General features: G+C 36.7%; 1 long non-coding RNA gene across 1 annotated transcript; it reads left to right on the top strand.

Moving 5' to 3' along the window:
• Window positions 1-1,978: 1,978 nt before the first annotated feature.
• Window positions 1,979-20,634, top strand: LOC125771297 (uncharacterized). Its single transcript, XR_007419292.1, has 3 exons — window positions 1,979-3,314; window positions 7,540-8,632; window positions 20,217-20,634. It is a non-coding gene; the product is annotated as an uncharacterized LOC125771297 (long non-coding RNA).
• The last annotated feature ends 5,422 nt before the right edge of the window (window positions 20,635-26,056 follow it).

Here is a 26,056-nt window from a genome sequence, read left to right as displayed (position 1 = left end):
AATTTTGCTGAATTGCAGAAAAATGAGGAACATTTTACATTTTCTCTAACAGGGTAAGGAACTTGGTTCCTCGCATAACTTCTGGCACAGACATCTGAGGGCATGGCCGTCCAAGAAGAAAATGTAGTCATTGATGCCATCTATCGACCACAGGCAAAGATTGGAGATCCGTTAGATACCGACCGAGTTATAGGCAAAATTTGGTGCAAAAATGAGGAAAATTTTACATTTTCTCAAACAGGGTAAGGAACTTGGTTCCTCGCATAACTTCTGGCACAGACATCTGAGGGCATGGCCGTCCACGAAGAAAATGTAGCCATTGATGCCATCTATCGACCACAGGCAAAGATTGGAGATCCGTTAGATACCGACCGAGTTATAGGCAAAATTTGGTGCGAAAATGAGCCTTAGTGGATAGACAAATTTATAGATTTTTTCAATTTTTTTCATTATTTTTTATCTTTTTTTAATTTAAAGCATTGTTTGAGTGAAAAGGAACTAATTGCAACAATTTCGCATTAAAATAAAACAAATTTTTAAATTTTGCTAAATTTCTCAAAAAAATGGCAAGGGGTACCCCTTATGAAATTTTCGAGTGGAAAATTTTTTTGAAATTTTTTTCTGATTTTTTATTCTTTTTTTAATTTAAAGCATTATTTGAGTGAAAAGAAACTTATTACAACAAACTCGCAATAAAATATATCACATTTAAAAATTTTGCTGAATTGCAGAAAAATGAGGAACATTTTACATTTTCTCAAACAGGGTAAGGAACTTGGTTCCTCGCATAACTTCTGGCACAGACATCTGAGGGCATGGCCGTCCAAGAAGAAAATGTAGTCATTGATGCCATCTATCGACCACAGGCAAAGATTGGAGATCCGTTAGATACCGACCGAGTTATAGGCAAAATTTGGTGCAAAAATGAGGAAAATTTTACATTTTCTCAAACAGGGTAAGGAACTTGGTTCCTCGCATAACTTCTGGCACAGACATCTGAGGGCATGGCCGTCCACAAAGAAAATGTAGCCATTGGTGCCATCTATCGACCACAGGCAAAGATTGGCGATCCGTTGGATACCGACCGAGCTATAGGCAAAACTTGGTGCGAAAATGAGCCTTAGTGGATAGACAAATTTATAGATTTTTTCAATTTTTTGCATTATTTTTTACCTTTTTTTAATTTAAAGCATTGTTTGAGTTTAAAGGAACTAATTGCAACAATTTCGCATTAAAATAAAACAAATTTTTAAATTTTGCTAAATTTCTCAAAAAAATGGCAAGGGGTACCCCTTATGAAATTTTCGAGTGGAAAATTTTTTTGAAATTTTTTGCTGATTTTTTATTCTTTTTTTAATTTAAAGCATTATTTGAGTGAAAAGAAACTTATTGCAACAAATTCGCAATGAAATATATCACATTTAAAAATTTTGCTGAATTGCAGAAAAATGAGGAACATTTTACATTTTCTCAAACAGGGTAAGGAACTTGGTTCCTCGCATAACTTCTGGCACAGACATCTGAGGGCATGGCCGTCCAAGAAGAAAATGTAGCCATTGATGCCATCTATCGACCACAGGCAAAGATTGGCGATCCGTTGGATACCGACCGAGCTATAGGCAAAATTTGGTGCAAAAATGAGGAAAATTTTACATTTTCTCAAACAGGGTAAGGAACTTGGTTCCTCGCATAACTTCTGGCACAGACATCTGAGGGCATGGCCGTCCACGAAGAAAATGTAGCCATTGATGCCATCTATCGACCACTGGCAAAGATTGGAGATCCGTTAGATACCGACCGAGTTGTAGGCAAAATTTGGTGCAAAAATGAGGAAAATTTTACATTTTCTCAAACAGGGTAAGGAACTTGGTTCCTCGCATAACTTCTGGCACAGACATCTGAGGGCATGGCCGTCCACAAAGAAAATGTAGCCATTGGTGCCATCTATCGACCACAGGTTAAAGATTGGCGATCAATTTTTTCAATTTTTTTCATTATTTTTTACCTTTTTTTAATTTAAAGCATTGTTTGAGTGAAAAGGAACTAATTGCAACAATTTCGCATTAAAATAAAACAAATTTTTAAATTTTGCTAAATTTCTCAAAAAAATGGCAAGGGGTACCCCTTATGAAATTTTCGAGCGGAAAATTGTTTTGAAATTTTTTTCTGATTTTTTATTCTTTTTTTAATTTAAAGCATTATTTGAGTGAAAAGAAACTTATTGCAACAAATTCGCAATGAAATATATCACATTTAAAAATTTTGCTGAATTGCAGAAAAATGAGGAACATTTTACATTTTCTCAAACAGGGTAAGGGACTTGGTTCCTCGCATAACTTCTGGCACAGACATCTGAGGGCATGGCCGTCCAAGAAGAAAATGTAGTCATTGATGCCATCTATCGACCACAGGCAAAGATTGGAGATCCGTTAGATACCGACCGAGTTATAGGCAAAATTTGGTGCAAAAATGAGGAAAATTTTACATTTTCTCAAACAGGGTAAGGAACTTGGTTCCTCACATAACTTCTGGCACAGACATCTGAGGGCATGGCCGTCCACGAAGAAAATGTAGTCATTGATGCCATCTATCGACCACAGGCAAAAATTGGAGATCCGTTAGATACCGACCGAGTTATAGGCAAAATTTGGTGCAAAAATGAGGAAAATTTTACATTTTCTCAAACAGGGTAAGGAACTTGGTTCCTCGCATAACTTCTGGCACAGACATCTGAGGGCATGGCCGTCCACAAAGAAAATGTAGCCATTGGTGCCATCTATCGACCACAGGTTAAAGATTGGCGATCCGTTGGATACCGACCGAGCTATAGGCAAAACTTGGTGCGAAAATGAGCCTTAGTGGATAGACAAATTTATAGATTTTTTCAATTTTTTTCATTATTTTTTACCTTTTTTTAATTTAAAGCATTGTTTGAGTGAAAAGGAACTAATTGCAACAATTTCGCATTAAAATAAAACAAATTTTTAAATTTTGCTAAATTTCTCAAAAAAATGGCAAGGGGTACCCCTTATGAAATTTTCGAGCGGAAAATTGTTTTGAAATTTTTTTCTGATTTTTTATTCTTTTTTTAATTTAAAGCATTATTTGAGTGAAAAGAAACTTATTACAACAAACTCGCAATAAAATATATCACATTTAAAAATTTTGCTGAATTGCAGAAAAATGAGGAACATTTTACATTTTCTCTAACAGGGTAAGGAACTTGGTTCCTCGCATAACTTCTGGCACAGACATCTGAGGGCATGGCCGTCCAAGAAGAAAATGTAGCCATTGATGCCATCTATCGACCACAGGTTAAAGATTGGCGATCCGTTGGATACCGACCGAGTTATAGGCAAAATTTGGTGCAAAAATGAGGAACATTTTACATTTTCTCAAACAGGGTAAGGAACTTGGTTCCTCGCATAACTTCTGGCACAGACATCTGAGGGCATGGCCGTCCAAGAAGAAAATGTAGTCATTGATGCCATCTATCGACCACAGGCAAAGATTGGAGATCCGTTAGATACCGACCGCGTTATAGGCAAAATTTGGTGCAAAAATGAGGAAAGTTTTACATTTTCTCAAACAGGGTAAGGAACTTGGTTCCTCGCATAACTTCTGGCACAGACATCTGAGGGCATGGCCGTCCACAAAGAAAATGTAGCCATTGGTGCCATCTATCGACCACAGGCAAAGATTGGCGATCCGTTGGATACCGACCGAGCTATAGGCAAAACTTGGTGCGAAAATGAGCCTTAGTGGATAGACAAATTTATAGATTTTTTCAATTTTTTGCATTATTTTTTACCTTTTTTTAATTTAAAGCATTGTTTGAGTGAAAAGGAACTAGTTGCTACAATTTCGCATTAAAATAAAACAAATTTTTAAATTTTGCTAAATTTCTCAAAAAAATGGCAAGGGGTACCCCTTATGAAATTTTCGAGCGGAAAATTGTTTTGAAATTTTTTTCTGATTTTTTATTCTTTTTTTAATTTAAAGCATTATTTGAGTGAAAAGAAACTTATTGCAACAAATTCGCAATGAAATATATCACATTTAAAAATTTTGCTGAATTGCAGAAAAATGAGGAACATTTTACATTTTCTCAAACAGGGTAAGGAACTTGGTTCCTCGCATAACTTCTGGCACAGACATCTGAGGGCATTGATGCCATCTATCGACCACAGGCAAAGATTGGCGATCCGTTGGATACCGACCGAGCTATAGGCAAAATTTGGTGCAAAAATGAGGAAAATTTTACATTTTCTCAAACAGGGTAAGGAACTTGGTTCCTCGCATAACTTCTGGCACAGACATCTGAGGGCATGGCCGTCTACGAAGAAAATGTAGCCATTGATGCCATCTATCGACCACTGGCAAAGATTGGAGATCCGTTAGATACCGACCGAGTTGTAGGCAAAATTTGGTGCAAAAATGAGGAAAATTTTACATTTTCTCAAACAGGGTAAGGAACTTGGTTCCTCGCATAACTTCTAGCACAGACATCTGAGGGCATGGCCGTCCACAAAGAAAATGTAGCCATTGGTGCCATCTATCGACCACAGGTTAAAGATTGGCGATCCGTTGGATACCGACCGAGCTATAGGCAAAACTTGGTGCGAAAATGAGCCTTAGTGGATTGACAAATTTATAGATTTTTTCAATTTTTTTCATTATTTTTTACCTTTTTTTAATTTAAAGCATTGTTTGAGTGAAAAGGAACTAATTGCAACAATTTCGCATTAAAATAAAACAAATTTTTAAATTTTGCTAAATTTCTCAAAAAAATGGCAAGGGGTACCCCTTATGAAATTTTCGAGTGGAAAATTGTTTTGAAATTTTTTTCTGATTTTTTATTCTTTTTTTAATTTAAAGCATTATTTGAGTGAAAAGAAACTTATTACAACAAACTCGCAATAAAATATATCACATTTAAAAATTTTGCTGAATTGCAGAAAAATGAGGAACATTTTACATTTTCTCTAACAGGGTAAGGAACTTGGTTCCTCGCATAACTTCTGGCACAGACATCTGAGGGCATGGCCGTCCAAGAAGAAAATGTAGTCATTGATGCCATCTATCGACCACAGGCAAAGATTGGAGATCCGTTAGATACCGACCGAGTTGTAGGCAAAATTTGGTGCAAAAATGAGGAAAATTTTACATTTTCTCAAACAGGGTAAGGAACTTGGTTCCTCGCATAACTTCTGGCACAGACATCTGAGGGCATGGCCGTCCACGAAGAAAATGTAGCCATTGATGCCATCTATCGACCACAGGCAAAGATTGGAGATCCGTTAGATACCGACCGAGTTATAGGCAAAATTTGGTGCGAAAATGAGCCTTAGTGGATAGACAAATTTATAGATTTTTTCAATTTTTTCATTATTTTTTATCTTTTTTTAATTTAAAGCATTGTTTGAGTGAAAAGGAACTAATTGCAACAATTTCGCATTAAAATAAAACAAATTTTTAAATTTTGCTAAATTTCTCAAAAAAATGGCAAGGGGTACCCCTTATGAAATTTTCGAGTGGAAAATTTTTTTGAAATTTTTTTCTGATTTTTTATTCTTTTTTTAATTTAAAGCATTATTTGAGTGAAAAGAAACTTATTACAACAAACTCGCAATAAAATATATCACATTTAAAAATTTTGCTGAATTGCAGAAAAATGAGGAACATTTTACATTTTCTCAAACAGGGTAAGGAACTTGGTTCCTCGCATAACTTCTGGCACAGACATCTGAGGGCATGGCCGTCCACGAAGAAAATGTAGTCATTGATGCCATCTATCGACCACAGGCAAAGATTGGAGATCCGTTAGATACCGACCGAGTTATAGGCAAAATTTGGTGCAAAAATGAGGAAAATTTTACATTTTCTCAAACAGGGTAAGGAACTTGGTTCCTCGCATAACTTCTGGCACAGACATCTGAGGGCATGGCCGTCCACAAAGAAAATGTAGCCATTGGTGCCATCTATCGACCACAGGCAAAGATTGGCGATCCGTTGGATACCGACCGAGCTATAGGCAAAACTTGGTGCGAAAATGAGCCTTAGTGGATAGACAAATTTATAGATTTTTTCAATTTTTTGCATTATTTTTTACCTTTTTTTAATTTAAAGCATTGTTTGAGTGAAAAGGAACTAATTGCAACAATTTCGCATTAAAATAAAACAAATTTTTAAATTTTGCTAAATTTCTCAAAAAAATGGCAAGGGGTACCCCTTATGAAATTTTCGAGTGGAAAATTTTTTTGAAATTTTTTGCTGATTTTTTATTCTTTTTTTAATTTAAAGCATTATTTGAGTGAAAAGAAACTTATTGCAACAAATTCGCAATGAAATATATCACATTTAAAAATTTTGCTGAATTGCAGAAAAATGAGGAACATTTTACATTTTCTCAAACAGGGTAAGGAACTTGGTTCCTCGCATAACTTCTGGCACAGACATCTGAGGGCATGGCCGTCCAAGAAGAAAATGTAGCCATTGATGCCATCTATCGACCACAGGCAAAGATTGGCGATCCGTTGGATACCGACCGAGCTATAGGCAAAATTTGGTGCAAAAATGAGGAAAATTTTACATTTTCTCAAACAGGGTAAGGAACTTGGTTCCTCGCATAACTTCTGGCACAGACATCTGAGGGCATGGCCGTCCACGAAGAAAATGTAGCCATTGATGCCATCTATCGACCACTGGCAAAGATTGGAGATCCGTTAGATACCGACCGAGTTGTAGGCAAAATTTGGTGCAAAAATGAGGAAAATTTTACATTTTCTCAAACAGGGTAAGGAACTTGGTTCCTCGCATAACTTCTGGCACAGACATCTGAGGGCATGGCCGTCCACAAAGAAAATGTAGCCATTGGTGCCATCTATCGACCACAGGTTAAAGATTGGCGATCAATTTTTTCAATTTTTTTCATTATTTTTTACCTTTTTTTAATTTAAAGCATTGTTTGAGTGAAAAGGAACTAATTGCAACAATTTCGCATTAAAATAAAACAAATTTTTAAATTTTGCTAAATTTCTCAAAAAAATGGCAAGGGGTACCCCTTATGAAATTTTCGAGCGGAAAATTGTTTTGAAATTTTTTTCTGATTTTTTATTCTTTTTTTAATTTAAAGCATTATTTGAGTGAAAAGAAACTTATTGCAACAAATTCGCAATGAAATATATCACATTTAAAAATTTTGCTGAATTGCAGAAAAATGAGGAACATTTTACATTTTCTCAAACAGGGTAAGGGACTTGGTTCCTCGCATAACTTCTGGCACAGACATCTGAGGGCATGGCCGTCCAAGAAGAAAATGTAGTCATTGATGCCATCTATCGACCACAGGCAAAGATTGGAGATCCGTTAGATACCGACCGAGTTATAGGCAAAATTTGGTGCAAAAATGAGGAAAATTTTACATTTTCTCAAACAGGGTAAGGAACTTGGTTCCTCACATAACTTCTGGCACAGACATCTGAGGGCATGGCCGTCCACGAAGAAAATGTAGTCATTGATGCCATCTATCGACCACAGGCAAAAATTGGAGATCCGTTAGATACCGACCGAGTTATAGGCAAAATTTGGTGCAAAAATGAGGAAAATTTTACATTTTCTCAAACAGGGTAAGGAACTTGGTTCCTCGCATAACTTCTGGCACAGACATCTGAGGGCATGGCCGTCCACAAAGAAAATGTAGCCATTGGTGCCATCTATCGACCACAGGTTAAAGATTGGCGATCCGTTGGATACCGACCGAGCTATAGGCAAAACTTGGTGCGAAAATGAGCCTTAGTGGATAGACAAATTTATAGATTTTTTCAATTTTTTTCATTATTTTTTACCTTTTTTTAATTTAAAGCATTGTTTGAGTGAAAAGGAACTAATTGCAACAATTTCGCATTAAAATAAAACAAATTTTTAAATTTTGCTAAATTTCTCAAAAAAATGGCAAGGGGTACCCCTTATGAAATTTTCGAGCGGAAAATTGTTTTGAAATTTTTTTCTGATTTTTTATTCTTTTTTTAATTTAAAGCATTATTTGAGTGAAAAGAAACTTATTACAACAAACTCGCAATAAAATATATCACATTTAAAAATTTTGCTGAATTGCAGAAAAATGAGGAACATTTTACATTTTCTCTAACAGGGTAAGGAACTTGGTTCCTCGCATAACTTCTGGCACAGACATCTGAGGGCATGGCCGTCCAAGAAGAAAATGTAGCCATTGATGCCATCTATCGACCACAGGTTAAAGATTGGCGATCCGTTGGATACCGACCGAGTTATAGGCAAAATTTGGTGCAAAAATGAGGAACATTTTACATTTTCTCAAACAGGGTAAGGAACTTGGTTCCTCGCATAACTTCTGGCACAGACATCTGAGGGCATGGCCGTCCAAGAAGAAAATGTAGTCATTGATGCCATCTATCGACCACAGGCAAAAATTGGAGATCCGTTAGATACCGACCGAGTTATAGGCAAAATTTGGTGCAAAAATGAGGAAAATTTTACATTTTCTCAAACAGGGTAAGGAACTTGGTTCCTCGCATAACTTCTGGCACAGACATCTGAGGGCATGGCCGTCCACAAAGAAAATGTAGCCATTGGTGCCATCTATCGACCACAGGTTAAAGATTGGCGATCCGTTGGATACCGACCGAGCTATAGGCAAAACTTGGTGCGAAAATGAGCCTTAGTGGATAGACAAATTTATAGATTTTTTCAATTTTTTTCATTATTTTTTACCTTTTTTTAATTTAAAGCATTGTTTGAGTGAAAAGGAACTAATTGCAACAATTTCGCATTAAAATAAAACAAATTTTTAAATTTTGCTAAATTTCTCAAAAAAATGGCAAGGGGTACCCCTTATGAAATTTTCGAGCGGAAAATTGTTTTGAAATTTTTTTCTGATTTTTTATTCTTTTTTTAATTTAAAGCATTATTTGAGTGAAAAGAAACTTATTACAACAAACTCGCAATAAAATATATCACATTTAAAAATTTTGCTGAATTGCAGAAAAATGAGGAACATTTTACATTTTCTCTAACAGGGTAAGGAACTTGGTTCCTCGCATAACTTCTGGCACAGACATCTGAGGGCATGGCCGTCCAAGAAGAAAATGTAGTCATTGATGCCATCTATCGACCACAGGCAAAGATTGGAGATCCGTTAGATACCGACCGAGTTATAGGCAAAATTTGGTGCAAAAATGAGGAAAATTTTACATTTTCTCAAACAGGGTAAGGAACTTGGTTCCTCGCATAACTTCTGGCACAGACATCTGAGGGCATGGCCGTCCACGAAGAAAATGTAGCCATTGATGCCATCTATCGACCACAGGCAAAGGTTGGAGATCCGTTAGATACCGACCGAGTTATAGGCAAAATTTGGTGCGAAAATGAGCCTTAGTGGATAGACAAATTTATAGATTTTTTCAATTTTTTTCATTATTTTTTACCTTTTTTTAATTTAAAGCATTGTTTGAGTGAAAAGGAACTAATTGCAACAATTTCGCATTAAAATAAAACAAATTTTTAAATTTTGCTAAATTTCTCAAAAAAATGGCAAGGGGTACCCCTTATGAAATTTTCGAGTGGAAAATTTTTTTGAAATTTTTTTCTGATTTTTTATTCTTTTTTTAATTTAAAGCATTATTTGAGTGAAAAGAAACTTATTACAACAAACTCGCAATAAAATATATCACATTTAAAAATTTTGCTGAATTGCAGAAAAATGAGGAACATTTTACATTTTCTCAAACAGGGTAAGGAACTTGGTTCCTCGCATAACTTCTGGCACAGACATCTGAGGGCATGGCCGTCCACGAAGAAAATGTAGCCATTTATGCCATCTATCGACCACAGGCAAAGATTGGAGATCCGTTAGATACCGACCGAGTTATAGGCAAAATTTGGTGCAAAAATGAGGAAAATTTTACATTTTCTCAAACAGGGTAAGGAACTTGGTTCCTCGCATAACTTCTGGCACAGACATCTGAGGGCATGGCCGTCCACAAAGAAAATGTAGCCATTGGTGCCATCTATCGACCACAGGCAAAGATTGGCGATCCGTTGGATACCGACCGAGCTATAGGCAAAATTTGGTGCAAAAATGAGGAAAATTTTACATTTTCTCAAACAGGGTAAGGAACTTGGTTCCTCGCATAACTTCTGGCACAGACATCTGAGGGCATGGCCGTCCACAAAGAAAATGTAGCCATTGGTGCCATCTATCGACCACAGGCAAAGATTGGCGATCCGTTGGATACCGACCGAGCTATAGGCAAAACTTGGTGCGAAAATGAGCCTTAGTGGATAGACAAATTTATAGATTTTTTCAATTTTTTGCATTATTTTTTACCTTTTTTTAATTTAAAGCATTGTTTGAGTGAAAAGGAACTAATTGCAACAATTTCGCATTAAAATAAAACAAATTTTTAAATTTTGCTAAATTTCTCAAAAAAATGGCAAGGGGTACCCCTTATGAAATTTTCGAGTGGAAAATTTTTTTGAAATTTTTTGCTGATTTTTTATTCTTTTTTTAATTTAAAGCATTATTTGAGTGAAAAGAAACTTATTGCAACAAATTCGCAATGAAATATATCACATTTAAAAATTTTGCTGAATTGCAGAAAAATGAGGAACATTTTACATTTTCTCAAACAGGGTAAGGAACTTGGTTCCTCGCATAACTTCTGGCACAGACATCTGAGGGCATGGCCGTCCACGAAGAAAATGTAGCCATTGATGCCATCTATCGACCACAGGCAAAAATTGGAGATCCGTTAGATACCGACCGAGTTATAGGCATAATTTGGTGCAAAAATGAGGAAAATTTTACATTTTCTCAAACAGGGTAAGGAACTTGGTTCCTCGCATAACTTCTGGCACAGACATCTGAGGGCATGGCCGTCCACAAAGAAAATGTAGTCATTGGTGCCATCTATCGACCACTGGCAAAGATTGGCGATCCGTTGGATACCGACCGAGTTATAGGCAAAATTTGGTGCGAAAATGAGCCTTAGTGGATAGACAAATTTATAGATTTTTTCAATTTTTTTCATTATTTTTTACCTTTTTTTAATTTAAAGCATTGTTTGAGTGAAAAGGAACTAATTGCAACAATTTCGCATTAAAATAAAACAAATTTTTAAATTTTGCTAAATTTCTCAAAAAAATGGCAAGGGGTACCCCTTATGAAATTTTCGAGTGGAAAATTGTTTTGAAATTTTTTTCTGATTTTTTATTCATTTTTTAATTTAAAGCATTATTTGAGTGAAAAGAAACTTATTGCAACAAATTCGCATTGAAATATATCACATTTAAAAATTTTGCTGAATTGCAGAAAAATGAGGAACATTTTACATTTTCTCAAACAGGGTAAGGAACTTGGTTCCTCGCATAACTTCTGGCACAGACATCTGAGGGCATGGCCGTCCACAAAGAAAATGTAGCCATTGGTGCCATCTATCGACCACAGGCAAAGATTGGCGATCCGTTGGATACCGACCGAGCTATAGGCAAAATTTGGTGCAAAAATGAGGAAAATTTTACATTTTCTCAAACAGGGTAAGGAACTTGGTTCCTCGCATAACTTCTGGCACAGACATCTGAGGGCATGGCCGTCCACGAAGAAAATGTAGCCATTGATGCCATCTATCGACCACAGGCAAAGATTGGCGATCCGTTGGATACCGACCGAGCTATAGGCAAAACTTGGTGCTAAAATGAGCCTTAGTGGATAGACAAATTTATAGATTTTTTCAATTTTTTTCATTATTTTTTACCTTTTTTTAATTTAAAGCATTGTTTGAGTGAAAAGGAACTAATTGCAACAATTTCGCATTAAAATAAAACAAATTTTTAAATTTTGCTAAATTTCTCAAAAAAATGGCAAGGGGTACCCCTTATGAAATTTTCGAGTGGAAAATTGTTTTGAAATTTTTTTCTGATTTTTTATTCTTTTTTTAATTTAAAGCATTATTTGAGTGAAAAGAAACTTATTACAACAAACTCGCAATAAAATATATCACATTTGAAAATTTTGCTGAATTGCAGAAAAATGAGGAACATTTTACATTTTCTCAAACAGGGTAAGGAACTTGGTTCCTCGCATAACTTCTGGCACAGACATCTGAGGGCATGGCCGTCCACGAAGAAAATGTAGTCATTGATGCCATCTATCGACCACAGGCAAAGATTGGAGATCCGTTTGATACCGACCGAGTTATAGGCAAAATTTGGTGCAAAAATGAGGAAAATTTTACATTTTCTCAAACAGGGTAAGGAACTTGGTTCCTCGCATAACTTCTGGCACAGACATCTGAGGGCATGGCCGTCCACAAAGAAAATGTAGCCATTGGTGCCATCTATCGACCACAGGCAAAGATTGGCGATCCGTTGGATACCGACCGAGCTATAGGCAAAACTTGGTGCGAAAATGAGCCTTAGTGGATAGACAAATTTATAGATTTTTTCAATTTTTTTCATTATTTTTTACCTTTTTTTAATTTAAAGCATTGTTTGAGTGAAAAGGAACTAATTGCAACAATTTCGCATTAAAATAAAACAAATTTTTAAATTTTGCTAAATTTCTCAAAAAAATGGCAAGGGGTACCCCTTATGAAATTTTCGAGTGGAAAATTGTTTTGAAATTTTTTTCTGATTTTTTATTCATTTTTTAATTTAAAGCATTATTTGAGTGAAAAGAAACTTATTGCAACAAATTCGCAATGAAATATATCACATTTAAAAATTTTGCTGAATTGCAGAAAAATGAGGAACATTTTACATTTTCTCAAACAGGGTAAGGAACTTGGTTCCTCGCATAACTTCTGGCACAGACATCTGAGGGCATGGCCGTCCAAGAAGAAAATGTAGTCATTGATGCCATCTATCGACCACAGGCAAAGATTGGAGATCCGTTAGATACCGACCGAGTTATAGGCAAAATTTGGTGCAAAAATGAGGAAAATTTTACATTTTCTCAAACAGGGTAAGGAACTTGGTTCCTCGCATAACTTCTGGCACAGACATCTGAGGGCATGGCCGTCCACGAAGAAAATGTAGCCATTGATGCCATCTATCGACCACAGGCAAAGATTGGAGGTCCGTTAGATACCGACCGAGTTATAGGCATAATTTGGTGCGAAAATGAGCCTTAGTGGATAGACAAATTTATAGATTTTTTCAATTTTTTTCATTATTTTTTACCTTTTTTTAATTTAAAGCATTGTTTGAGTGAAAAGGAACTAATTGCAACAATTTCGCATTAAAATAAAACAAATTTTTAAATTTTGCTAAATTTCTCAAAAAAATGGCAAGGGGTACCCCTTATGAAATTTTCGAGTGGAAAATTGTTTTGAAATTTTTTTCTGATTTTTTATCCTTTTTTTAATTTAAAGCATTATTTGAGTGAAAAGAAACTTATTACAACAAACTCGCAATAAAATATATCACATTTAAAAATTTTGCTGAATTGCAGAAAAATGAGGAACATTTTACATTTTCTCAAACAGGGTAAGGAACTTGGTTCCTCGCATAACTTCTGGCACAGACATCTGAGGGCATGGCCGTCCACGAAGAAAATGTAGCCATTTATGCCATCTATCGACCACAGGCAAAGATTGGAGATCCGTTAGATACCGACCGAGTTATAGGCAAAATTTGGTGCAAAAATGAGGAAAATTTTACATTTTCTCAAACAGGGTAAGGAACTTGGTTCCTCGCATAACTTCTGGCACAGACATCTGAGGGCATGGCCGTCCACAAAGAAAATGTAGCCATTGGTGCCATCTATCGACCACAGGCAAAGATTGGCGATCCGTTGGATACCGACCGAGCTATAGGCAAAATTTGGTGCAAAAATGAGGAAAATTTTACATTTTCTCAAACAGGGTAAGGAACTTGGTTCCTCGCATAACTTCTGGCACAGACATCTGAGGGCATGGCCGTCCACGAAGAAAATGTAGCCATTGATGCCATCTATCGACCACAGGCAAAGATTGGCGATCCGTTGGATACCGACCGAGCTATAGGCAAAACTTGGTGCGAAAATGAGCCTTAGTGGATAGACAAATTTTTAGATTTTTTCAATTTTTTTCATTATTTTTTACCTTTTTTTAATTTAAAGCATTGTTTGAGTGAAAAGGAACTAATTGCAACAATTTCGCATTAAAATAAAACAAATTTTTAAATTTTGCTAAATTTCTCAAAAAAATGGCAAGGGGTACCCCTTATGAAATTTTCGAGTGAAAAATTTTTTTGAAATTTTTTTCTGATTTTTTATTCTTTTTTTAATTTAAAGCATTATTTGAGTGAAAAGAAACTTATTGCAACAAATTCGCAATGAAATATATCACATTTAAAAATTTTGCTGAATTGCAGAAAAATGAGGAACATTTTACATTTTCTCTAACAGGGTAAGGAACTTGGTTCCTCGCATAACTTCTGGCACAGACATCTGAGGGCATGGCCGTCCACAAAGAAAATGTAGCCATTGGTGCCATCTATCGACCACAGGCAAAGATTGGCGATCCGTTGGATACCGACCGAGCTATAGGCAAAATTTGGTGCAAAAATGAGGAAAATTTTACACTTTCCCAAACAGGGTAAGGAACTTGGTTCCTCGCATAACTTCTGGCACAGACATCTGAGGGCATGGCCGTCCACGAAGAAAATGTAGCCATTGATGCCATCTATCGACCACAGGCAAAGATTGGAGATCCGTTAGATACCGACCGAGTTATAGGCATAATTTGGTGCGAAAATGAGCCTTAGTGGATAGACAAATTTATAGATTTTTTCAATTTTTTTCATTATTTTTTACCTTTTTTTAATTTAAAGCATTGTTTGAGTGAAAAGGAACTAATTGCAACAATTTCGCATTAAAATAAAACAAATTTTTAAATTTTGCTAAATTTCTCAAAAAAATGGCAAGGGGTACCCCTTATGAAATTTTCGAGTGGAAAATTGTTTTGAAATTTTTTTCTGATTTTTTATTCTTTTTTTAATTTAAAGCATTATTTGAGTGAAAAGAAACTTATTACAACAAACTCGCAATAAAATATATCACATTTAAAAATTTTGCTGAATTGCAGAAAAATGAGGAACATTTTACATTTTCTCAAACAGGGTAAGGAACTTGGTTCCTTGCATAACTTCTGGCACAGACATCTGAGGGCATGGCCGTCCAAGAAGAAAATGTAGTCATTGGTGCCATCTATCGACCACAGGCAAAGATTGGCGATCCGTTGGATACCGACCGAGCTATAGGCAAAATTTGGTGCAAAAATGAGGAAAATTTTACATTTTCTCAAACAGGGTAAGGAACTTGGTTCCTCGCATAACTTCTGGCACAGACATCTGAGGGCATGGCCGTCCACGAAGAAAATGTAGCCATTGATGCCATCTATCGACCACAGGCAAAGATTGGAGATCCGTTAGATACCGACCGAGTTATAGGCAAAATTTGGTGCGAAAATGAGCCTTAGTGGATAGACAAATTTATAGATTTTTTCAATTTTTTTCATTATTTTTTATCTTTTTTTAATTTAAAGCATTGTTTGAGTGAAAAGGAACTAATTGCAACAATTTCGCATTAAAATAAAACAAATTTTTAAATTTTGCTAAATTTCTCAAAAAAATGGCAAGGGGTACCCCTTATGAAATTTTCGAGTGGAAAATTTTTTTGAAATTTTTTTCTGATTTTTTATTCTTTTTTTAATTTAAAGCAATATTTGAGTGAAAAGAAACTTATTACAACAAACTCGCAATAAAATATATCACATTTAAAAATTTTGCTGAATTGCAGAAAAATGAGGAACATTTTACATTTTCTCAAACAGGGTAAGGAACTTGGTTCCTCGCATAACTTCTCGCACAGACATCTGAGGGCATGGCCGTCCACAAAGAAAATGTAGCCATTGGTGCCATCTATCGACCACAGGCAAAGATTGGCGATCCGTTGGATACCGACCGAGCTATAGGCAAAACTTGGTGCGAAAATGAGCCTTAGTGGATAGACAAATTTATAGATTTTTTCAATTTTTTTCATTATTTTTTACCTTTTTTTAATTTAAAGCATTGTTTGAGTGAAAAGGAACTAATTGCAACAATTTCGCATTAAAATAAAACAAATTTTTAAATTTTACTAAATTTCTCAAAAAAATGGCAAGGGGTACCCCTTATGAAATTTTCGAGTGGAAAATTGTTTTGAAATTTTTTTCTGATTTTTTATTCTTTTTTTAATTTAAAGCATTATTTGAGTGAAAAGAAACTTATTACAACAAACTCGCAATAAAATATATCACATTTAAAAATTTTGCTGAATTGCAGAAAAATGAGGAACATTTTACATTTTCTCAAACAGGGTAAGGAACTTGGTTCCTCGCATAACTTCTGGCACAGACATCTGAGGGCATGGCCGTCCACGAAGAAAATGTAGCCATTTATGCCATCTATCGACCACAGGCAAAGATTGGAGATCCGTTAGATACCGACCGAGTTATAGGCAAAATTTGGTGCAAAAATGAGGAAAATTTTACATTTTCTCAAACAGGGTAAGGAACTTGGTTCCTCGCATAACTTCTAGCACAGACATCTGAGGGCATGGCCGTCCACAAAGAAAATGTAGCCATTGGTGCCATCTATTGACCACAGGTTAAAGATTGGAGATCCGTTAGATACCGACCGAGTTGTAGGCAAAATTTGGTGCAAAAATGAGGAAAATTTTACATTTTCTCAAACAGGGTAAGGAACTTGGTTCCTCGCATAACTTCTGGCACAGACATCTGAGGGCATGGCCGTCCACAAAGAAAATGAACTTATTGAAAAGAAACTTATTGCAACAAATTCGCAATGAAATATATCACATTTAAAATTTTTGCTGAATTGCAGAAAAATGAGGAAAATTTTACATTTTCTCAAACAGGGTAAGGAACTTGGTTCCTCGCATAACTTCTGGCACAGACATCTGAGGGCATGGCCGTCCACAAAGAAAATGTAGTCATTGGTGCCATCTATCGACCACAGGCAAAGATTGGAGATCCGTTAGATACCGACCGAGTTATAGGCAAAATTTGGTGCAAAAATGAGGAAAATTTTACATTTTCTCAAACAGGGTAAGGAACTTGGTTCCTCGCATAACTTCTGGCACAGACATCTGAGGGCATGGCCGTCCACAAAGAAAATGTAGCCATTGGTGCCATCTATCGACCACAGGTTAAAGATTGGCGATCCGTTGGATACCGACCGAGCTATAGCCAAAACTTGGTGCGAAAATGAGCCTTAGTGGATAGACAAATTTATAGATTTTTTCAATTTTTTTCATTATTTTTTACCTTTTTTAATTTAAAGCATTGTTTGAGTGAAAAGGAACTAATTGCAACAATTTCGCATTAAAATAAAACAAATTTTTAAATTTTGCTAAATTTCTCAAAAAAATGGCAAGGGGTACCCCTTATGAAATTTTCGAGTGGAAAATTTTTTTGAAATTTTTTTCTGATTTTTTATTCTTTTTTTAATTTAAAGCATTATTTGAGTGAAAAGAAACTTATTACAACAAACTCGCAATAAAATATATCACATTTAAAAATTTTGCTGAATTGCAGAAAAATGAGGAACATTTTACATTTTCTCAAACAGGGTAAGGAACTTGGTTCCTCGCATAACTTCTGGCACAGACATCTGAGGGCATGGCCGTCCAAGAAGAAAATGTAGTCATTGATGTCATCTATCGACCACAGGCAAAGATTGGAGATCCGTTAGATACCGACCGAGTTATAGGCAAAATTTGGTGCAAAAATGAGGAAAATTTTACATTTTCTCAAACAGGGTAAGGAACATGGTTCCTCGCATAACTTCTGGCACAGACATCTGAGGGCATGGCCGTCCACGAAGAAAATGTAGCCATTGGTGCCATCTATCGACCACAGGCAAAGATTGGCGATCCGTTGGATACCGACCGAGTTATAAGCAAAACTTGGTGCGAAAATGGGCCTTAGTGGATAGACAAATTTATAGATTTTTTCAATTTTTTTCATTACTTTTTACCTTTTTTTAATTTAAAGCATTGTTTGAGTGAAAAGGAACTAATTGCAACAATTTCGCATTAAAATAAAACAAATTTTTAAATTTTGCTAAATTTCTCAAGAAAATGGCAAGGGGTACCCCTTATGAAATTTTCGAGTGGAAAATTTTTTTGAATTTTTTTTCTGATTTTTTATTCTTTTTTTAATTTAAAGCATTATTTGAGTGAAAAGAAACTTATTACAACAAACTCGCAATAAAATATATCACATTTGAAAATTTTGCTGAATTGCAGAAAAATGAGGAACATTTTACATTTTCTCAAACAGGGTAAGGAACTTGGTTCCTCGCATAACTTCTGGCACAGACATCTGAGGGCATGGCCGTCCACGAAGAAAATGTAACTATTGGTGCCATCTATCGACCACAGGTTAAAGATTGGCGATTCGTTGGATACCGACCGAGCTATAGGCAAAACTTGGTGCGAAAATGAGCCTTAGTGGATAGACAAATTTATAGATTTTTTCAATTTTTTTCATTATTTTTTACCTTTTTTTAATTTAAAGCATTGTTTGAGTGAAAAGGAACTAATTGCAACAATTTCGCATTAAAATAAAACAAATTTTTAAATTTTGGTTAATTTCTCAAAAAAATGGCAAGGGGTACCCCTTATGAAATTTTCGAGTGGAAAATTGTTTTGAAATTTTTTTCTGATTTTTTATTCTTTTTTTAATTTAAAGCATTATTTGAGTGAAAAGAAACTTATTACAACAAACTCGCAATAAAATATATCACATTTAAAAATTTTGCTGAATTGCAGAAAAATGAGGAACATTTTACATTTTCTCAAACAGGGTAAGGAACTTGGTTCCTCGCATAACTTCTGGCACAGACATCTGAGGGCATGGCCGTCCAAGAAGAAAATGTAGTCATTGATGCCATCTATCGACCACAGGCAAAGATTGGAGATCCGTTAGATACCGACCGAGTTATAGGCAAAATTTGGTGCGAAAATGAGCCTTAGTGGATAGACAAATTTATAGATTTTTTTCAATTTTTTTCATTATTTTTTACCTTTTTTTAATTTAAAGCATTGTTTGAGTGAAACGGAACTAATTGCAACAATTTAGCATTAAAATAAAACAAATTTTTAAATTTTGCTAAATTTCTCAAAAAAATGGCAAGGGGTACCCCTTATGAAATTTTCGAGTGGAAAATTGTTTTGAAATTTTTTTCTGATTTTTTATTCTTTTTTTAATTTAAAGCATTATTTGAGTGAAAAGAAACTTATTACAACAAACTCGCAATAAAATATATCACATTTAAAAATTTTGCTGAATTGCAGAAAAATGAGGAACATTTTACATTTTCTCAAACAGGGTAAGGAACTTGGTTCCTCGCATAACTTCTGGCACAGACATCTGAGGGCATGGCCGTCCAAGAAGAAAATGTAGCCATTGATGCCATCTATCGACCACAGGCAAAGATTGGAGATCCGTTAGATACCGACCGAGTTATAGGCAAAACTTGGTGCAAAAATGAGGAAAATTTTACATTTTCTCAAACAGGGTAAGGAACTTGGTTCCTCGCATAACTTCTGGCACAGACATCTGAGGGCATGGCCGTCCACGAAGAAAATGTAGCCATTGGTGCCATCTATCGACCACAGGTTAAAGATTGGCGATCCGTTGGATACCGACCGAGTTATAGGCAAAACTTGGTGCGAAAATGAGCCTTGGTAAATTGACAAATTTATAGATTTTTTCATTTTTTTCATTATGTTTTACCTTTTTTTAATTTAAAGCATTGTTTGGGTGAAAAGGAACTAATTGCAACAATTTCGCATTAAAATAAAACAAATTTTTAAATTTTGCTAAATTTCTCAAAAAAATTTCCCTTATGAAATTTTCGAGTGGAAAATTTTTTTGAAATTTTTTTCTGATTTTTTATTCTTTTTTTAATTTAAAGCATTATTTAAGTGAAAAGAAACTCATTACAACAAACTCGCAATAAAATATATCACATTTAAAAATTTTGCTGAATTGCAGAAAAATGAGGAACATTTTACATTTTCTCAAACAGGGTAAGGAACTTGGTTCCTCGCATAACTTCTGGCACAGACATCTGAGGGCATGGTCGTCCAAGAAGAAAATGTAGCCATTGGTGCCATCTATCGACCACAGGTTAAAGATTGGAGATCCGTTAGATACCGACCGAGTTATAGGCAAAATTTGATGCAAAAATGAGGAAAGTTTTACATTTTCTCGAACAGGGTAAGGAACTTGGTTCCTCGCATAACTTCTGGCACAGACATCTGAGGGCATGGCCGTCCACGAAGAAAATGTAGCCATTGATGCCATCTATCGACCACAGGCAAAGATTGGAGATCCGTTAGATACCGACCGAGTTATAGGCAAAATTTGGTGCGAAAATGAGCCTTAGTGGATAGACAAATTTATAGATTTTTTTCAATGTTTTTCATTATTTTTTACCTTTTTTTAATTTAAAGCATTGTTTGAGTGAAACGGAACTAATTGCAACAATTTAGCATTAAAATAAAACAAATTTTTAAATTTTGCTAAATTTCTCAAAAAAATGGCAAGGGGTACCCCTTATGAAATTTTCGAGTGGAAAATTGTTTTGAAATTTTTTTCTGATTTTTTATTCTTTTTTTAATTTAAAGCATTATTTGAGTGAAAAGAAACTTATTACAACAAACTCGCAATAAAATATATCACATTTAAAAATTTTGCTGAATTGCAGAAAAATGAGGAACATTTTACATTTTCTCAAACAGGGTAAGGAACTTGGTTCCTCGCATAACTTCTGGCACAGACATCTGAGGGCATGGCCGTCCACGAAGAAAATGTAGCCATTGATGCCATCTATCGACCACAGGCAAAGATTGGAGATCCGTTAGATACCGACCGAGTTATAGGCAAAACTTGGTGCAAAAATGAGGAAAATTTTACATTTTCTCAAACAGGGTAAGGAACTTGGTTCCTCGCATAACTTTTGGCACAGACATCTGAGGGCATGGCCGTCCACGAAGAAAATGTAGCCATTGGTGCCATCTATCGACCACAGGTTAAAGATTGGCGATCCGTTGGATACCGACCGAGTTATAGGCAAAACTTGGTGCGAAAATGAGCCTTAGTGGATAGACAAATTTATAGATTTTTTCAATTTTTTTCATTATTTTTTACCTTTTTTTAATTTAAAGCATTGTTTGAGTGAAAAGGAACTAATTGCAACAATTTCGCATTAAAATAAAACAAATTTTTAAATTTTGCTAAATTTCTCAAAAAAATGGCAAATGGCCCTTATGAAATTTTCGAGTGGAAAATTTTTTTGAAATTTTTTTCTGATTTTTTATTCTTTTTTTAATTTAAAGCATTATTTAAGTGAAAAGAAACTCATTACAACAAACTCGCAATAAAATATATCACATTTAAAAATTTTGCTGAATTGCAGAAAAATGAGGAACATTTTACATTTTCTCAAACAGGGTAAGGAACTTGGTTCCTCGCATAACTTCTGGCACAGACATCTGAGGGCATGGCCGTCCAAGAAGAAAATGTAGCCATTGATGCCATCTATCGACCACAGGCAAAGATTGGAGATCCGTTAGATACCGACCGAGTTATAGGCAAAAGTTGGTGCAAAAATGAGGAAAATTTTACATTTTCTCAAACAGCGTATGGAAGTTGGTTCCTCGAATAACTTCTGGCACAGACATCTGAGGGCATGGCCGTCCAAGAAGAAAATGTAGCCATTGATACCATCTTTTGACCACACGTTAAAGATTGGCGATCCGTTGGATACCGACCGAGTTATAGGCAAAATTTGATGCAAAAATGAGGAAAATTTTACATTTTCTCAAACAGGGTAAGGAACTTGGTTCCTCGCATAACTTCTGGCACAGACATCTGAGGGCATGGCCGTCCAAGAAGAAAATGTAGCCATTGGTGCCATCTATCGACCACAGGTTAAAGATTGGCGATCCGTTGGATACCGACCGAGTTATAGGCAAAATTTGGTGCAAAAATGAGGAAAATTTTACATTTTCTCATACAGGGTATGGAAGTTGGTTCCTCGAATAACTTCTGCCACAGACATCTGAGGGCATGGGCGTCCACGAAGAAAATGTAGCCATTGGTGCCATCTATCGACAACACGTTAAAAATTGGCGATCCGTTAGATACCGACCAAGTTATAGGCAAAAGTTCGTGCAAAAATGAGGAAAATTTTACATTTTCTCAAACAGGGTATGGAAGTTGGTTCCTCGAATAACTTCTGGCACAGACATCTGAGATCATAGCCGTCCAAGAAGAAAATGTAGCCATTGGTGCCATCTATCGACAACATGTTAAAGATTGGCGATCCGTTGGATACCGACCGAGTTATTGGCAAAAGTTGGTGCAAAAATGAGGAAAATTTTACATTTTCTCAAACAGGGTATGGAAGTTGGTTCCTCGCATAACTTCTGGCACAGACATCTGAGGGCATGGCCGTCCAAGAAGAAAATGTAGCCATTGGTGCCATCTATCGACAACACGTTAAAAATTGGCGATCCGTTAGATACCGACCAAGTTATAGGCAAAAGTTGGTGCAAAAATGAGGAAAATTTTACATTTTCTCAAACAGGGTATGGAAGTTGGTTCCTCGAATAACTTCTGGCACAGACATCTGAGGGCATGGCCGTCCAAGAAGAAAATGTAGCCATTGATACCATCTTTTGACCACACGTTAAAGATTGGCGATCCGTTGGATACCGACCGAGCTATAGGCAAAACTTGGTGCAAAAATGAGGAAAATTTTACATTTTCTCAAACAGGGTAAGGAACTTGGTTCCTCGAATAACTTCTGGCACAGACATCTGAGGGCATAGCCGTCCAAGAAGAAAATGTAGCCATTGATGCCATCTATCAACCACAGGTTAAAGATTGGCGATCCGTTGGATACCGATCGAGTTATAGGCAAAAGTTGGTGCAAAAATGAGGAAAATTTTACATTTTCTCAAACAGGGTAAGGAACTTGGTTCCTCGAATAACTTCTGGCACAGACATCTGAGGGCATGGCCGTCCAAGAAGAAAATGTAGCCATTGATGCCATCTATCAACCACAGGTTTAAGATTGGCGATCCGTTGGATACCGACCAAGTTATAGGCAAAAGTTGGTGCAAAAATGAGGAAAATTTTACATTTTCTCAAACAGGGTATGGAAGTTGGTTCCTCGAATAACTTCTGGCACAGACATCTGAGGGCATGACCGTCCAAGAAGAAAATGTAGCCATTGGTGCCATCTATCGACCACAGGTTTAAGATTGGCGATCCGTTGGATACTGACTGAGTTATAGGCAAAAGTTGGTGCAAAAATGAGCCTTAGTAAAATTTCACTATTTTGAATTTTTTGATTTTTTTATTATTTTTCACTCTTATTTTTATTTAAAGCATCTCTTGATTTTTTTTATTTTTTTTTTTGATTTTTTTTTCGTTTTTTTAATTTAATGTATTATTTGAGTGAAAAGAAACATATTGCAACAAATCCGCATTAAAATTAATCAATTTATTAAATTTTGCTAAATATCCCTAAAAAAGGTACCGCCGTAGAAAGTTTTCATTTTTTACATTTTTTTTTGGTTTTTTTATTTTTTATTATATTTTTTTTATTTTAAGCATTATTTGAGTGAAAAGAAATTTATATCAACCAATTGGCATTAAAATAAATCAATTTGTAAAATTTTCTAAATTTTCAGAAAAGAGCTGAGGCTATAGCCTTAGGAGCAGTGGCGGAGTAAGCTTTTCGGTGGCCCTAAGCGGAATGGTAATTGGGTCGAACAGAACTATGTCGCACTGTTGATAAACTTAAATCAATGAGATTTTTTTTTCATTGATCCACTATGACCGATCGGAGGAAGTCGAATTATGAAAAAACTGACCGAGAGGTGAACTGATTGCAAAAAGGGAGGAAGGTTGTTTGGAGGCCTCACAACCGACGAAAGAAAATAACTAAAGTATTACAATATTGCAAAACATGCATATTGAATTCAACGAGCGCCAAAAATTTCGGGGCCCGATTAGCTTCAGGGCACCGCGTAGCCGCTTAGTTTGCATAGTGGATGATCCGCCTCTGAATAGGATAGTAAATATCCTAGAAGTATCTCGTTTCATGTCCTTCAGACTAGCCCGTTTGTTCGCTTATGCAGGTTTGATAGTTAGGCAGAGCGAGCATATTCATTCGGCTAGTTTATTGTACAAATGTACTCCTTTTCAACTCATGTGTATCAAACGTTTCGTTTCAACTCATTTTTGTTTCAACTCACTCACACTTTTTCGTTTTAACTCACGTATTTACTCATTTTGCAACTCGACTCACCACGACTACATGCTTACACTCATGAGTGAGTAAGTGAAAAATGAATCGCTAAAACTCATCGTGGTGAGTGAACGAAACTCGTTCAATACAACGTTTCAACTCACTATCTCACTCTTGCTTGCTTTGCACATCTCCAGTATGGATCCGAAGCCTCTAGAAGGATAATATAGGCACACCATACCCTACTCCGGCTTAATACGTCCCCGTCGTACAGAATGGTAACATATCTCTCTAAATATCTGAGCTTGGGTATACGGGGAAACCCAACCCCTTGAGAAGGTGGGGTATATGGCTAAATTGAGCGGAGGGGGACAGCCAGCGTCTGTTCTCCATGTTAGGGGCGGCTGGATGTCCCTTCTGTCCTGACACCCTACGGGCTTTAAACAGCTAGAATGCGTAGGCCCCTAGCTAGAATGCGTAGGGGAGAGGCCTTGCAAGCCACCCTCAATACAAACGCAACGAAAGGATACCAAGACATTTCGAATCGGATTAACAGATATCGACCCACGCTACTGAACAAGGACTACGATTGGAAGCTCGGGACATGGAACTGCAGATCCCTCACAGCACCTGGAAGTGCCCGCATTCTTTCGGACGAGGTGAGGGCCCGCGGCTTAGGTGTAGTAGCACTTCAGGAGGTGCGCTGGAAAGGAGTTATGGAGCGCCCCTACCGCAGTGATTGCATGATCTACCAGAGCGGTGGTGAAAAGCATGAACTCGGTACAGCGTTCCTGGTCATAGGTGAGATGCGATAGAGGGTAATCGGTTGGTGGCCGATCAACGAACGGATGTGCAGGTTGAGGGTTCATGGAAGGTTCTTCAACCTGAGCATTATTAACGTGCATAGTCCGCACCTTGGAAGCACCGATGACGATAAGGAGATATTCTATACCCAGTTGGAAAGGGAGTACGACCGCTGCCCATAACACGACGTCAAGATCGTCATCGGAGACTTTAACGCTCAGGTCGGAAGGGAGTAGTAAACTTCGCCTCCTCCAAGCACATGACCATTCGCAGCACCTTCTTCCAGCACGCACCCCGCTTCAGCTACACCTGGAGATCACCACAGCAGACATATTTCCAGATTGAGCACGTTCTCATCGATGGAAGGCACTTCTCGGATATTATCGACGTACGTACGTACAGGGGAGCAAACGTCGACCCAGACCATTTCCTTGTTATGGTTAAGTTACGCCGGACACTGAGCGCAGCCAATAAGCTGCGCTATCAGCCCACCCCAAGGCTCAACATAGATCGGTTGCGGCAAGCTGGTGTGGCGAGGGACTTTTCGTCCACGCTTGGGGAAGCGTTGCCGGAGGACACCACCTTCTAGGCGATGTCCCTCAATAACCATTGGCGTATGATGGAGCAAGCCATCAGCAGCACGGTGGATCGAACTATTGGCCGCGTAACACGTAACCAGACAAAGGAATGGTTTAATGATGAGAAGAATGCAGCGCGTACCCGCATGCTCCAGCCCGAGACCACGCAGAACGTGGAAGACTTCAGACGACTGAGAAGGCAGCAGACCCGTCCCTTCCAGGACAAGAAGCGCAGCTTCGAAGAGTCGGATGAACAACTGATGCAGCAGTTATCCCAGTCGGGGGAAGTTCGTAAGTTCTACAGGGTTTTGAAGGCGGCACGA

This window comes from Anopheles funestus, chromosome X (assembly GCF_943734845.2).
Source record: "Anopheles funestus chromosome X, idAnoFuneDA-416_04, whole genome shotgun sequence".
NCBI lineage: Eukaryota > Metazoa > Arthropoda > Insecta > Diptera > Culicidae > Anopheles > Anopheles funestus.
The sequence above is the reverse complement of the archived record's forward strand: the minus strand, read 5'-3'. Positions and strand labels throughout refer to the sequence as shown.